This window comes from Panthera pardus, unplaced genomic scaffold (genome assembly GCF_024362965.1).
Source record: "Panthera pardus isolate Hobbes unplaced genomic scaffold, ASM2436296v1 HiC_scaffold_27, whole genome shotgun sequence".
Taxonomy (NCBI): domain Eukaryota; kingdom Metazoa; phylum Chordata; class Mammalia; order Carnivora; family Felidae; genus Panthera; species Panthera pardus.
The window spans coordinates 115,706,496-115,723,463 of NW_026526843.1; the positions used below are offsets into that span (position 1 = coordinate 115,706,496).

General features: G+C 43.3%; 1 protein-coding gene across 10 annotated transcripts in view; it reads right to left on the reverse strand.

The window, feature by feature from the left end:
* Positions 1–16,968, reverse strand: part of FRMPD4 (FERM and PDZ domain containing 4) — an 843,299-nt gene that overhangs the window by 109,661 nt on the left and 716,670 nt on the right. Inside the window, exon 1 of one of the 10 annotated variants that reach the window (XM_019417883.2) lies at positions 4,953–5,234. The exons of the other annotated variants lie outside the window; for them this stretch is intronic. The gene's annotated coding sequence lies outside the window, so the exon portion shown is untranslated. Of the gene's footprint in view, positions 1–4,952; positions 5,235–16,968 lie in introns of those variants that run through there. 10 annotated transcript variants of the gene reach the window in all.

Genomic DNA, 16,968 nt, shown 5'->3' on the forward strand with positions numbered 1-16,968 from the left:
GGGGGTTAAGGAGAAGGGTAAGGAGCTAGAAAGGTGCCTGAAATATATTTTCATTTCACCAAGTGGAAATTGATAGTGTCAGGACATGCTGTTTACAGTGTAAGGAAAAAGAAATGAAGGTATGGTCTATCAATTAAAATCACAAAGATAAGTGACAGTAACAACTATCCTCAGAAAAGAGGAGCGCTAGAAGGAGGTAGGGAATGTTGCCTCTAATCGAGCCAGTATGTGACAGAATGAGCAACAGTAGATCAGGTCTAAAATTGCCAATCTTAGAACTACCAGTTTAAGCAGAATACGTAGAACAGGAGTTGGCAGGTAGTTTCCTGTAAGGGGCCAGATGGTAATTATTTTATTGTAATTATTTATCTTTTTTAAGTTTATTTATTTTGAGAGAGAGAGAGCGTGCGCGGGCAGGAGAGGGGCAGAGAGAGAAAGAGAGAGAGGGTCATAAGCAGGCTCTGAGCTGCCAGTGCAGAGCCCCATGTGAGGCTCAAACTCACAAACTGTGACATCGTGACCTGAGCCAAAACCAAGACTCGGATGTTTAACCGAATGAGCGAGCCACCCAGGCGCCCCCACACGGTAAGCCTTTTTAGGTCATACGGTCTTGATCGCAACTACTCAACTTTGCTACTCAACTTTGCTGAAGTAGCACAAAAGCAGCCATGAAAAAATGTATAAAGAATGAATATGACTGCGTTACAATAAAACTTTATTTACAAAAACAGGCAAATGGCCATAGTTTGCTGAGCCCAGATCTAAATACACAGGGGAAATCATCGCACTACAAACACTACAGAGCATGATTTTAAAGATGAGAGAGACATTAAAGACATTAAACTTACTTTTTCATTTAGCTCCTAGAAGGAATGCTTTTCCTTGATTCGTAAAGTCCCGTCAAGAACAGAAATGCTCCACTAATATTAAACAATGGAAGCTTTTTCCCAGTATTAAGGACAGGAAAGATCAGTGACCAAAATGTACTTAAATGTAAGCTTTCTTCCAGTATTTGTCCTGGTAAATCACTGATACACGCATCCCCTTGGCAATCTTAGAACTGAATACCACTAGGTTCTGAACTCCTTAAGGGCCGCCTGGCTGGCTCAGTTGGAAGGGCACACAACTCTTGATCTCAGGGTTGTAGGTTCGAGCCTCACGTTGGGTATAGAAATTACTTAAAAAAATAAAATCTTAAAAAATAAATAAACTCCTTGAAAGTTGCGTGACGTCTCTGTAATTTCAGTCCCCGTCTGCCACAACGTACGGGATACAGTCGGTGTGCAAGGCATACTTGGAAAATGCAGATGTAACAGCCAAACTTATCAATTCAGGCACACTCAGTTTAAGTTAATAATATTTTATGATGTTTCACAAAGAATTCCAGAGATGTAACTCCCCACATGAAATTTTAGAGCCCTTGTTTTAATTTTGAACTTGGCATAGCCAGCTTTGCTTTATCTAGTTAGAAGAAACAGAAAGACTATAAAGCAAGACGATGAATCAGGGTTAGAAACTTTTGTAAGGTTCACTTCAGGCTGTAGAATTGCATGATGAATAACAGGTCCTTTTGTATAGGTATTTCAAAAGCCATCATAAAATCTTTTAAAAATATGTTTAAGGCAGGGCGCCTGGGTGGCTCAGTAGGTTGAACACACGACTTGACTCTTGATTTTGGCTCAGGTCATGATCCCAGGGCTGTGGGATCATCATTGGGCTCTGTATTGAGCATAGGGCCTGCTTAAAATTCTCTCTCTCTCTCTCTCTCTCTCTCTCTGCCCCTCTTCCCTGCTGGTGCGTGCTCATGCTCTCTCTCTTAAAAAAAAAAAAAAAGAAAGAAAGAAAAAAGAAAAATATTTTTAAGGCAAAACTCAAAATGCACTGCTGATGATAAGCACTTTCTAAAGTTTGAGAGTGATATCTATTAACATTGAAGAGGCAATCATATTCAAGTTTCCAGTGATTCATCAATTCAAGGAATTGCCTTCTCTCATGAAAATTTAAAAAAAGAAAAAGGCTCCCATGGGAACTTAAACTGTGTTAGAAATGAATTGCTTATTTATATTACACCCCCCCCTTCCCAACACCAAAGGAAAGTTAAAGCAAAGAAATAAAATTTTGCGATTTTAGTTCACATACAGCCTTGTCTATACACGGGAGCAGAACCACACTTCATCATTTAATTATAGATCGTCTCACATGATAATTATGCAAAGTAGACTTTCATTATGTCTCAAATTGAGCCCTGAAAAATGTGGATTCTGTAGGTGGAAGGAATCAGCTGATGAATTTTTGCTATGGAGCTCTGCCCTGTTAATCACAACCATGAAATTGGAGTGTAGGGTGAGGGAAAGAAAAAAGAAAATGTTTGGTAGAAACATCTGGAAATAAATCTAACTCTCCTTTTAGGAAAAGTGCTGCCTTTGAAATGTTATGGCTATAAATATTATTTTATGGGCATTATAAAATCATGCACAATTAAGAAACAAATTAAGCATGGAAAGGCCACAATTCACTTTTCATAGGCCTGTCTCTGAAAGTGTTTAATGATAACAGTGTATGAAAATGGAGGTTATGGCGACAAAGAGTTTCAACACTTGTTCCCTGCTCACATCAAATTTAGGGGTTTGTAGATGATAATAATAAAATCCCTAACACTTTTTATTGTACCTAGGTTGCATAAAAAGATAAACGTTTCCTGTGTGTGACGATTATTGCGAAACAGAATGTATCACTTTTACTATTCAATTTCAGATATGTTACAGTCTGAAACTGTTCACACCTGTAAGTTTCTCTCCCCACAGCTTTTTCCTTGAATTCTGCAAATTTGTTAAGAAGCAGCTGAATGAACAGTGAGTGGTTTGATGTCTGGAAAGGTAAGTGCGTTGCCGCTTTCACGAATATTATCTTTAGACAATAAAAGCTTCAAATGAAACACTTGCTTTTGGCCTAAAGGAAAAAGTCATGTTGGCCATTGGCTTAATTTAAAACACATGGGGTTAAATTATCTCAAAGATTCTAACATTCAAACCTATCAAATATTAGTGGTTCTAAAATGTCTAGGTCCACATTATGAAAATAATCCAACACACTCAGTAAATAGTCTAAAGTATTTCAATGTGTTTTCGACCAAATATTTGGATAATATTGACTAGGGAAAACCCTTTATCCAGTAAAAGCTGACGATAAATAATTATCCTCCCAAATTCTTAGACAAAACATAAGAGCATTGGAGCCAGAGTACTTTTTATAAATGTTGACAGTTCTCCATCAAAAATAATATATGTATACATATATACATATACATGCACACATATTTGAAACAAGCTGAAGCATATTTGAAAAGAAGATGCATTTGAAGTACACTGGTAAGTGGGGCGTCTGGGTAGCTCAGTTGGATGATTTTAGCTCAGGTCATGATCTCTCTCTCTGCCCCTCTTCTGTGCGTGCACATTCTCTCTCTCGATCAAAATAAATAAATAAACTTAAATGAAATATACTGGTAAGCAACTGAATGTTCTAAGCAAACTGACATAGTTGTCGGATGCAGGGTTTCCTCACAAAATAAGTACACTGAATTGGAAATATATTGACTTCTCTCCATCATGGAGAACCCTCTGGATTACTTTTAGTGGAGAGAGAAAGCCAGATCCGTAACAGACTAGGGTGTGTGAGATGGCACTGGCTCGTTTCTCATTTTATACCCAAAGGCAGGAAGTCCCGGGCTCTGACAGGTTGCGATTCATGAAGACGCCTTCGTCATTTCAGTTAACAATTCTCTTAATTACTGTCCTTCACCTACCACCGAAATCAAATTAAAGACATAAGAATTCTATACACCAAGCCAGAATGGTCTCGAAAGTTGCAGTTCCTCAGTAAGTTAAACACAGAGTTTACATATGACTCAGCAACTCCACTCCTAGGTGGTACCAAAACGAACTGAAAATGAGTGCTCAAACAAAAAAATTGCACATAAAGTGTTTACAGCATTGCTATTTATGATATAATCATTTATCTATTAATGGAAATTTGGGCTGGTAACACCTGCTCCTTATCGTACACAGTGCTACTATCCATATATATAGACATATGAACACATACACACGCATACATACATATATAATAGAGTATTATTCAGCCCGAAAAACCAGTGAGGTCCTGGTCGATGCTACAACATGGACAGACCTCGAAAACATTCTGTCAAATGAAGGAAGCCACCTAGAGCAGAGACAGAGAGATCATGGAAACTTGACGCCCTCTCCCCAGACCTTACTCTGTATCTCTTCCACCTGGCTGTTCTTGAGTGACATTCTTTTCTAATAATCCGGTGATCCAGGAAGTACAATGTTTCTCCGGGTTCTGTGAGCCGCTTTAGCAAATTAATCAAACCCAAGGAGGGGACGTTGCATATAGGTTGGTCAGAAGCGCAGGGGACAGCCGGCACAGCGACTGGCCCCTAAAGGCGAGAGGACAGTCAGGACCGTCTGGTGAAACTGAGCCCTTAAACAATGGAATCCGAGGACACCTCCAGACAGAACTGAGTTGAGGACACCCAGCAGGTGTCAGAGAATTGCTCGGTGGCGTGGGGAAAAGACTCACACTGTGGAACAGGGCACAGAATCACAGCTGTTCTGAATGTACAAATGTCACTACTGGTAAATTTTAGGCTATGGGTGTTTTACCACAGCAAGAAAATGCACTAAAGTACTTCATTTTGAGGGGCTAATTTGCTCCCTCCACTTCCCTTGTTCCCCTTCACGCTCCCATGGGGCACTCCCTAGGAGGAAGGATAATATTAAAAAGAAACGAATGTTCTTGTGCAAAGTCCAAGTACTCGGTTTCCTGAAACATTATTCACATGCTCTTTTCTAAGGAAGGGGATGGGGAGAGTAGGAGGTGGGTAGGGTATTCAAGAAGGAACAATCTGAAAGAAAAGACGCAATGAATCCTACCCGGTACTGGAAGGTTTCTCGGTACTGTTTGGGCAGGTTCTCAGTCTGATACATTGCGTCTGTGATTCTGGGCAGGAGACTTCTTCCTGCAGAATTACCTTTTGGTCCTCGTACTTCCTGTGTATCAATGAGCGGACAGCGGCCGCTAAAGCTTAATGTCTGCATTCTCTGCTCGGTAATGTCAATAGCTAGATTCAAGAAGAGAGGCCACTGATTCAGATCAAACCTTTCAGTGGGCGGCCGGCGCTGATGAATGTTAAACTCTGCAGAAAATACGAACAGCATGCAAAGAGAGACCAAGATACAAACATCAGACACCACAGAGGTCACTTTTTTTTGAGGAACCACAGGATATGATCTCTTTGGCGTTAGATCCCTACTTCCTGTTTTTAATAAAAGCAAAGGATAAACTTTGAGAGCGATTAAGACTGAAAGTTGACTGTTCTGGAACCAGCAGTTGGGCAGAGGTTCAAAGTGATTTGGGATAGCTTCCATGTGGGTTTTTAGTTCTTTTAATATCTGCCCAAAGCTCCCCGTCCAGTATTTAATCAACTCCTGGCTCTAACAACAAGGAAGAGTAGGGAAGGTCACAGCATGCAGTGGGAGGGGGCCTGGCTTTGTTACTCAGTCGCGTCAGCTTTCAGTTTCTCTTTCCATAATGCAGCAAATATTTCTCGAATGCCTCTAACGCACAAGACAGTGTAACAGGCTCTTCATGAAGCCCAAAGGTATATCAATATATTGACCATCTATTTCAAGAGAGTTGTACGCACCCGGCCCTATGCATACATTATTCCTAGGTTGTGAAGCCCAGGAATTGATTAATATTTCCGATTTTCAGAAGACACAGGTGTAGCTCCGAAAGCAAACTATTCTTATTCTTAGAAGTTTGCAGTCTGGCGAACGCCGACGCATACGTTCATGATTTTAATACACAGGAATATGGCTAAGTCACAGCATCAGAGAATTTTTTGCCCTGGAAGGGATTTGAGTGGTCAGACTGCAAACCCTTGACAGATGGGTATCTGGACACAGTGACTTGTGCAGAGACAAATAGCCATTTTGTGACACGGGTAAGGGCAGATCCCAGGGTGGAGCATGTGACGAGGGTTTGCAACAATGAAAGCGCCATGAGGTTCTGGGGCCCAGGAAAAGCCTGACTGAGAAGGTAGCAGAGGAAATCAGACTTACGGGATGAGTAAGCATGGCAGGAGGGGACGCCCGGAGTAGGGAGGGATCGGGGCGACCAGAGAGTAGTAAGAAGAAGGCTACAAGGGCATAGATGCTGGTGGTGGCCCATGACCTGTATTCCTCTACGCTTCCTGACTCCCACGGCGGGATTCTCCTGGAAAACTTTCCAATAACTCACCTCGCCGGAAATCCTCGTCTCAGGTTTTACCTCTAAAGATGCAACCCGAGACGAGGGCCACGTCCTGGAGTGTTGCATCGTCGGACGTGAGACACGTACTTCATTTCATGCAGGCGGGGAGCGGACAAGTTTTCATCAGGCAATTATTATTAACTTATCAGGGCAAACCAATCCAATTCGATCATTTCTATTCTCTGTCTCGAAACGAAACCAACGTATCCTCCGGGATCTACTTTAACATCTGAGTTTCGGAGTCAGGGGCGTACAGTGAAATTATGGTAGTTAATTCACGATGATGGCATATTGGACAAGGAGGTGGAAAAAGGTCTTTCACTCATTCACGCATTTCATGAATATTTTTATTAACCTACTACATGCCAAGCATTGCTCTAAGAACTGTAGGGAGAGCAGGTAACAAACAACAGGGGAGCTCACATTTTAGTGAGACGGACAATAAAATACGGAAATCGACAACACATAATGGGAGGGGCTAAGAAGCGGTGTGGAGAAAAATGACAGGAAGTGGATTTTAACAAGGGTCAGGAGGCAGGGTGGGAGGGGGAGGCAAGAAAGGCCTCCTTGAAATGATGGACTTCCAGCAAGAATGTGAAGGCGCTGAGGGAGGGAGTCGGGTGGATTCCTGAGGGAAGGGCACATCTGGCAGAGGGAAATGCAAACGAAACAGCTGGAAGGTACCAGGCATGTTTGAAGAATCCCAGGCAGGTGATGGGCTGAGGGGGGTGGGCTATAGAGCACTCTACTGGGAATCAGGGAGGGCTGGCCCACCACACAGGGCTGGGTTAGGAGCCTCACTCCCTCATACATTCACCAGGTCCTCGACATCACACGCGGCACTGGGGGCACTGTTACAGGCCCGGGAGCTCGAAGGCCTGCCTGCTCCCTGCTTTCCTCATGTTTCCCTTCCTATAGAATACTGTTCCCACCCCTCATCTATTCGCCTAACACTTCCTGCTCTCTCAGCTCTCAGTCCAGTTACCACTTTTGTTAAGAAATCTTTGGGGGGCGCCTGGATGGCTCAGTCAGTTAAGGGTCCAACTCTTGGTTTCGGCTCAGGTCATGATCTCAGTTTCTTGGGTTTGAGCACTGACATGGCAGAGCCTTCTTGGAAATCTCTCTCCCTGCCCCTCCCGTGCTCCCACTCTCTGGGTCTCTCTCAAAATAAATAAATAAACCTAAAAAAAAAAAAAAGGCAAAACAAAACCAAGAAACCTTGTTTGGCTCCCTGTACCCCAGGCTAAATTAGGGCACTTCCCTCTTTTGGGGGCTCCTGTTCGAGCCCGAGTTTACTTTCTATAAACTTTGGATGACACGGAGCTGGCCTTCTTGCTCTACTGTCATTGTCTCCTACAAGACTATGAGATACTGGACGGCAAGGGCCACAGGTTCAATGTCAAGAGCTATAGCATTTGTTACAGTTTCTAGGACATGGTAGGTGCTCAATAAATATTTCTGGAATAAATGCCAAGAGAACATTCTCAATGCCCACTTACGTGACAAACTCCGACAGAAAATGAACTATTGTCAAGTCCACTTTTCATTTTGGGTTCTGCACTGAACTCTTAATCTTGCAAAAAGGTCCATGACAATTGGCGAGATCACTGCCTTACGGCCCACTGCCAATGAGGGCCACATCTCATTGGATAGGGATAGACACCTAATGCAAGGGAATCCAATTCATAGGCTGACCACTGGTCCTGTGATTTGGCCCAGCACTAAGAGATGAGCTGGGCTAATCAGTGTCTCTGCTGGCAACAGAAACTAGGAAACAAAGTCTCCTCTCAAGCAAATTAGATCCAGATACCCGGAGTCGATAACCAAACTCCTTTCAAGTGTCCCATCTCTATACTTGATCTCAGCCAAAAGGACAAGAAGCAAATATCCCATCTCCAGAGGTGAAGGAGAATTCATATATTTCTCTTTAGTCAATGTCATCGGGTTATTGGCTTTAATAAAAAGTCATTACAACAAGACATCATCTACACAAATGAAAGACAGCAAGAAAATAATCCATTTTAGGACAATAAGAATTCACAGATACAGTTACATTATGCCAATTTTTATCCTGCTCAAAAGCTGTAATAACTCGGACATACACCGGATGAAATTTGTTACTGTACTCTATAAAAAATAAGAGATTTAACAAACAACTTAGTAAACAATAAAAGAGTGTATAAGACCCTTTAATCTTTTCTTAAAACTTTAGCTACCACACTGGCATAGTATATTTACTTAAAATTATTAAGCAGGTTACAAATGATCTTTGGCTGTTACTTAAAGCAAGAGTTCTTGACAATTAATGTGGCACTAGTGTAGATTTTTATATAAATCTTAAAGTTGGGATGCCTGGGTGGCTCAGTCGGTTGAGCATCCGACTTCGGCTCAGGTCATAATCTCATGGTTCGTGACTTTGAGCCCCACATTGGGCTCTGTGCTGACAGCTCAGAGCCTGGAGCCTGCTTTGGATTCTGTGCCCCTCTCTCTGCCCTCTCCTGTTCAACACTATCTCTCTCTCAAAAATAAATAAACATTAAAAAAAACCTTAAAGTCATTGTGCCATACTTACTTTTCAGATACCACATTTTTCAATTGTGTAACTTCCATTATTTTTAATGAATTCTAGCACTCTCCTGAGAGTTACTAGCTTTTCATTTACCATACATCTATTTTCTTTGAGGTCACTGAGCACGGTTATGCTCATAGTCATCACCAATACTGGTCTCTATTGATTATACGTCAAGTAATTTCAGAGTATATCCTGGACATTGTGATATTATATTGCGGTGTCTGTGTTCTGTTGTATTTCTCTAAAAAGCATTTATTTCAATCAATTATCTTGGTTAGGCTCCAACTGCATACTCTATCACTTAGGCATCAGCTCAAATTTCAGTTTGGTTCTCTTAACCTTGGCTAGACTGCTTCTAGTGTGTGGTTGAGGAATCTACTAGAGATCTGGGCAGGGTTTATCGAGAGAATGAAGGAGTTTTGTTTTGTTTTTTTCCAACTGGAATTTTAGCCACTTGACATGGGGCCAACTGTAACGTGCCCTTAGATGAAAAGCCATAAAAACTGGCAAACATCCCTTGCCATTCCTTTCTTCAAAGTGTCAACACCCCTCCAGGATCTTCTTACTTCTGTTCATTTTCCAGTGCCTGTGGTAGGTGTTTAAATTTTTTTCTTATCGTGTCTAGAATTAATAGTTACGGTATAGAGGAAAATAAGTCTAGGAGGAATTTCTTTGGCCATACTGGAAAGAGAAGCCCATTTTATTTTTATTTTTTAATGTTTATTTTTTATTTTTGAGAGAGAGAGAGAGAGAGCAGAGAAGAGTCAGAGAGAGAGGGAGACACAGAATCCGAAGCAGGCTCCAGGCTCCGAGCTGTCAGCACAGAGCCTAATGCAGGGTTCAAACCCACAAACCGTGAGATCATGACCTGGGCCGAAGTCAGATGCTTACCTGACTGAGCCACCCCGGAGCCCCATTATTTTTAAAATAAATCTGCAACTTGAACTTGTCACCTACTCCAATGTCTTGCTTTACAAGACTCCAACTTCTCAGTGCAATACAAATTTAAAGAAGGCACTAACTAATTAGCTCCTGATGGATTAAAATGGATTTGTGTCTATAAAATCCATAGATTTAAAAAAAATAAAATATCAAAAAAGCATTATTATATAATGACAAAAGTGTCAGGCTAAACATCAGCAACCACGTTGAGTACAACATACTCCGTCCACTCCCTGGCTCATGAAATGACTCCAGACAGCACATAATGGATCTGCTGAGGTAACTCTCCCTGGTAGATGGCTCTGCAGTGTGTCCCTGATGATACTAGAATCTGCAGTCTAATCCAATTAAGAAAACAAAGATGGTCTCAAGGGCTATCAACAACTGACCTGCATTATAACAAGTATGAGACAATTGCTGTGTTATCATAAATCTGGAAGGGTGCTATGAAGGGTATCTAGAAAAACCAGAATGGAAAAAGCAGATTTTGAAAATTCGTTCCGCATGGTCAAAGAGACAGCAATATTTTATCCATCGCAGATAGATGTCTTTTTTCACTAAAGTAAGATTTTGCATGCTAAGAGAGAGGAATAGTTCATCAGGTATTTCTATACCTTGGAAGAATTACTCTCCATGACTATCCACATTACCTTCTTTAACTCAATGGTCTTTAAGCGGTCTTTTTTCTCCCCCTCCATCGACTACTTCCATTTTCCTGGTAGGTGGTTGGAAGGTGGGAGTATTCATTCCTTTGGAAAGTAACACTTTCTATTGTGAATGAATAAGTAACATTTGATTTGGCATCCTAACTCTTTTGTGCAATGAGGTAACACACAAATGACTACTTAGATACATGGACATATATATTATGTGTTCTCAGTAGGGGTGATACCGCTCCTAAGAGGGTGGAAATTGGTTCTTGAGAGGCAAAAAAAATCTTACTCTTCTTATATAGAGAGAACAGATATACATGCAATATATAAACTTGTATACAGTAGAAGTACCTGTGTTATCAAAATTAAATGGAGGGGCAATTAGGGGGGAAAAAAACGTTAAAGAAAGCTTCTTTTACTTGGGAGGAAATAATGAAAAAAAATTGAGAAACACGGACATCAGCACACGCACACATATGGATCTCAGAATACATATTAGCTATAGACAATTATAACATAGCTATATAGATAGACATAGATTTTATATCTATAACTGTCTTTATATCATTTGGGTGTTCTGTGTGAATCTGTGAGTTTAATACGATGATCGCCTTAAAAGCTACGTATGCTCCAACCTACGTGTGGGACGTGATTACCACTTCCCACAGTGGAAAAAAACCGCACAAGGCTAGTTCTGGGCAGAACTCAGTGCGTCGCATCTCATCAGCAACACTCAAGTGTGCGCAGCCCGCGCCCCAATCCAAGCCGCCCTCTTAGGTTCTATTGGGTTCCTAGGAACTCTGTCCCCGTCTCCCACGCAGGTACCTCAACTTTGGCCAAACGTGATGGCTTCAGGCTCCCCACGGTCTCTCACCTCTATGCCCACAGAGCCCTCCGATTGTGGAATGTCTCAACCGCCATCCTTGTGTGAGATAAAATCGTGCAGGCAGCCAACACCCAACTCAGAGCCTCTTCCCCCAAAGCTTCCAAAGGCTCACTCTGCAAATAACGCCTCTCCATCGCGCAGCCCGCCGGCCCCCCTCCTCTCCTGGCTTCCTTTCTACTTCTCCAACTGCACTGCTCTTACTTGGCTCACGTGACAGCGGTCTGCATAAGGGTCTCCTCTCTTCTACGGAGATGCAGCCCTCTCCAGGAGCAGGTTGATTTGGGGGGATTTATTTTAGAAACGCAGAGTACCTAACACAATGTCATCTCTCCCCTAGGCATGAGGCTTCGGCTTCTGCAGGGATCGAAGGATAATGAGAAGACATGATTTTTTTCCTTAAGGGGCTTAGAATTCAGTAGGTGTCTTAAGACAGGTCCCTGGATTCACAATCTAACAAGAATCAAAGGGGCTTCCAGGGACAGCCCTCATGAGATTCAGGCATCTCTGTCTCTCAAAGACCTCTGGCCAGCCCAGAGGAAAGACACAGCACATCCAACTGGCCTCAGAGGGAATGCCGACCCCTACCTATTTTCTTCCGACAGACAGAAAGTGGCTCAACAGTGAAGGATCCTTCAAATTAAATGATCCTCCTTTCCTCTTCAGTTCGCAAACAAGATTGTTCAGATTTGAAACACGACCCGGGTAGCAGTGGGCTGCCATAGGGTTGGGCGGGGAAGAGCTCCCTACAGCACCCGGGACACCACGGAGAAGGTGCCCTCCAAGGACTTCGTTGCGCCAGGACTCAGGACTCCGCCTGCCTCCTGCAACCTTGACAACGGATTTGTTTTGCCCCCTCGGATTCCCACAAGAGTGCCTGAGGGTGCTGCCGGGAAGGAAGGAAGGGACTGACAGGTTTCCACTTTCACGAACGTCGCCTGGAGGCCTTAAGCGGCCGAGAATGCACTACGATAAAAAGGAAAACGCCCCTGGACAGATGGACCGCCTCCAGTGTCCTTGCAGGCCCAGACATATCTCAGTGTCTGCATTGATGTGGCCTCTGAGCAGAGCGGGAATCTCTGGTACTGTTCCTCCCCCCAACCTCAGCATGATTAATTACAAAGAAGTCTGAAATGAACCTCTTTTCCCGAGTTTGCTTTCATTATATATATACACAAAGAAATCCATCCAACATGAAGTGAAAGCCCTTCTTTTTATGAGAAGCACATAGAACCAATCCACTTGGACTCTGAACTTAGCTGCAAATACTTCTGGAGTTCAGAAGTCTGAAATAGGTCTCACTGAGCTAAAATCAATGTGTCTGCTGGACTGTACCCTATGGAGAGGCTCCAGGGGGAAATTGGTTTCCTGGTCTTTTCAAGATTCTAGAGGCCACCGGTATTCCTTGGCTTGCGGCCTCCTTTGATTTTCAAAGTCACCAATGGCGAACAATCGGTTCACATTTCATCATCATCAGTTTCCCAACTGTTTCACGTTGCATCACTCTGACACCTTTCTGCTTCCCTCTCGCACATGCAATGGGTCTTGTGAATCGGAATGATCCAGGCCGATCTCCCTGCTTTAAGGTCCGCTGATGGGACACCTTGATTTCACAAGCAACCAAGATTTCCTCCCGGCCGTGTTATATAACGTATTTACAGATTCTGGGGGATGAGGGCATGAAACTCTTTGGAGGGCCATTATGCTACCTACCAAATGCATCTTTCTGGGGGAACGGGTTACTAGCTGTGAACAGATCTTCGAAGGGCAATTTAAGAAGCACTTGGGTTCAGTGCTAAAAGGTTTCTTGAAACACTAAAACAGCTTGATGCTAAGACTGTAACTGACCTGCTGTGTGTTCCCAGGTAAGGGGTTTAAGCTCATCCACGTGGGCCTCGACTTTATCAGGCCTGAGTAACAGAGAGGGTCACAAGTGAGGTAAGATATAGTCTTGAAAAGATCGGGCTTTAAAAATCAATTCACAGCTTCCTTTTTAGCCCATCACGAAATGAAGTTTTCTGGATGCTTTTGTAACCTACTTAACAAACGGGGAACATAAGGGTGATGAACCTGCCATATTCATGGCAAGACAGCAAATCCTGATGAGCTAGCCATAAGCGGGCTTTCCGGGTGCCCCCCCACCAACCCAACTTTGAATAATCATACACATTAATTAGTTCTCCATGAACGGCATCACTTGAGGGGCTGCCTTGATCTGTCATTTCCAGCAGGGAACGATGGATCGGGTGGAGGGGACAACCAGACAGCCCAGGGACCCGCAGTCCCTCTTGTGAAATCAGAGCTTCTCTTTATGAGTAAGTAGAAGGTGAAGACGATACAAAAGCTGTCAGGAAGGAGAGTCCCTTTATTGATTTTCCTGTTTAATGAGTACCCTCAGGAGATAGGAGAGTGTCAGAAGAGAAACCTCATTTTTAATGGGGCATTTTATTGGGTTGAAGATGTTAATGAATCCCAGCCCTGAGACTTCTAACTCCCTTTCAGTGTGGATTTAAAATGTTCCCCCCCACCCCCCGCCACGCTGCAGGTTCCTTTGAGTCTGATCTTTCGCTGTCCACATACACCCAACAGAATATTCTCATTCTCTTGAGACTCGAGGACTGAGGTCCCTGGACTCAGGACCCCCTTGTATCTGCTTATGAATTGCTGGGGACTTCAAAGAGCTTTCACGTATATGCGTTGTATTTATTGAGCTTTACCATGTTGGAAACAGAAGCTGAGAAAATTTTCTAAAATGCTTATTAATATATAAGAACAATAATAAAGCCATTTAGGGGCGTCTGGGTGGCTCAGTCGGTTAAGCGTCTGACTTCAGCTCAGGTCATGATCTCATGGTTCTTGGGTTCAAGCCCCACGTTGGGCTCTGTGCTGACAGCTCGGAGCCTGAAGCCTGTTTCGGATTCTGTGTCTCCCTCTCTCTCTGCCCCTCCTCTGCTCATGCTCTGTCTGTCTCTCTCTCTCAAAAATAAATAAACATCACTTTGCCCTTTAAAAAAAAAATAAAGCCATAGATTTTAACACAAGCCACACATTTATAAAATATAACCATTGTCGCAAACAAGACAAATTAGTGAGGAGGGTAGGATTGATTTCCACTTTCACAAATCTCTTTAATGCCTGGATTAACACAAGACAGCTGGTTGCTCGTCTCGGCTTCTGTATTCCATCTCTTGTGAGATCGCACTTGCAGAAAATGTCACTGTGTGCTTGTGACAGACTGAGAGGAAAAAGGGCAACTAAAACCTCAGCGTTATTACGCAAATAGTTTCAATATCCTGGACCCCCTGATGGGTCTTCCAAACTCCCTGGGGTCCTCAGCTCACACTCGGAGAACAGCTGATCTAGTGGTTCTCACCAGGGAGATATGGACCCCCGAGAAAGGACAAACCTATGGGCTGCACAGAATATGTGCTGAGGCTGAAGTCAGAGAACAGCTGTGTTAACAAGCAAAGTTTTGGGGCACCCGGGGGGCTCGGTCGGTTAAGCGTCTGACTCTTGTTTTCCGCTCAGGTCATGATCTCACCGTTTTTGAGTTCAAGCCTCCCGTCAGGATCTGTGCGGGCAGCTTGGAGCCTGCTTGGGATTCCTTCTCTCTCTGCCCCTCCCCTGCTCATGCTCTCGCACTCTCTCTCTCTCTCTCCCCCTCTCTCTATCAAATTAAAGAAATAAAACATTAAAACAATTTTTTTTAAAAAAGCAAAGTTTCGTTCTAGGATTCCATGTTATGACTGTAACTGCATTTAGTCTTTTTTTCTAAAAGTAATCTCTCTACCCAAAGAGGAGTTCGAACCGGGACCCCAAGATCAAGAGTCGCACACTCCACTGACCGAGCCAGTCAGGAGACACCGAATTTTGCCTTTAAAGCTGGGAGTAACAGGAAGTGTTTTGGGGGGTCTGGTCTCTCAGGAAGTCTCTGGGGGCTGTTCTACCTTCTTTTCTCTACCATGCCCTCTCCATAGGGCTGGCTGACTTTTTACCCTTCGTTGTCCGCTGAGATTTTGTTGAAGTGGAAGCGTTTTAAGTGGCATTCGTTGAACCAGTGAGCTACAAATAAAAACAGGTTTCCCTTGAAGCCCCTTTTAATAAGCAAAACAGGTAGAGCAACATTATGCTTTAAAGGTACAAAACCAAAGTACTCCATCAATGTCCCCTTTGGAGATTTCCTGGCCTCGCCTCTCAATTATATTACGCAACTAACTTCAAATGTTTTCTGCGGTCCTACCTTAAATATTCGACCTTGCTGGGAGGGAGCAGGTCAGATTTTCAACAACTGTGGTTAGTTCACATAGAAAATGATCTGGTGGCTATCCGCTGTGGGGAGGCTCTTAGGCAGTTGTTCCCACAGGGGGCAATGTTACGCCCCGCGGTACATTTGGGTACCCTTGGCAGTGTCTGGAGACCATTCTGGCTGCCCGGGCTGGGGTTGGGACGTGCTACTGGCCTCTAGTGGTAGAGCCCGGGAATGCTGTTCCACGCCCTGCAGCCCAGGCCCCCAGGACGAAGAAGCCCAGGGCCTCAGTCGTCAATAGCACCGCAATTGTGACTCTTGGCTACAAGGAATGACTTTGGCTTTCATTTTCATCTTAGAACGAGGGCCCGTCTTTTTTCTGAAAGTGGCATTTATTCTTTCTTCAACGGGACCTTCCTCACTTCTCCTCCGATCGTATCTTTGAAGGAGTTTTTAGAACCCTAATACGATCGGCTTAGAATGTTTATAAGATTTGAAAATGGCGGAGTGCATTGTGAGCTCACTTTAACATATCACTTGAACACAGGGTCTAAGAGTTATTGGGGAGGCAGTGTGTGACTCTAAGTTTGAAAAAGAGTAAACGGGGTTTGCTGTTGCAGGAATCACCAGATGTTTTTTGTTTGTTGTTCTTTCAATTTTTCTATAATGTTTATTTAGTTTTTTGAGAGAGAGAGAGAGAGAGAGAGAGAGAGAGAGAGAGAGAGACAGAGTGTGAGCAGGGGAGGGGCAGAGAGAGAGGGAGACACAGAATAAGAAGCAGGTTCCAGGCGCTGAGCTGTCAGCACAGAGCCTGACACTGGGCTTGAACCCACAAACTGTGAGCTCATGACCTGAGCCGAAGTCAGACACTTAACCGACTGAGCCACCCGGGCGCCCATGGAACCATCAGAGGTTTTTAAAGTCTAGAACAAACTGAGAACCTCAAAAAGCAGTGTATAAGGTATGGCATTTTGGGAACAGTGATTACGTTCTTTAGGGAGCCCTGTCACCAGGAGTCCCTTAGGAACACCTGGAATATCTGTCTTTTGAAGACAAGGCAAGGTGTTTTTCAGAATTTTATATATATGAAGCAAAAAGCTCATGAATCTTACTATTTTTTTTGTGGCTGTTTTCTTCAATTTAGAAAATATCACCTTTACGAGAAACAGAAATAAAATCGCTATTATGGTATACAAATGTTCACTACTGACCACACAACATGACCCTAGTTGAAGCAGATTAAAGTTTTGGTGACATCGTCATTGACAGACCATAGCTTTAGAGCTGGGAAATTTTCAATCAAGTGAACAATAATAATTAGGCAACCCCTTTACAAAGT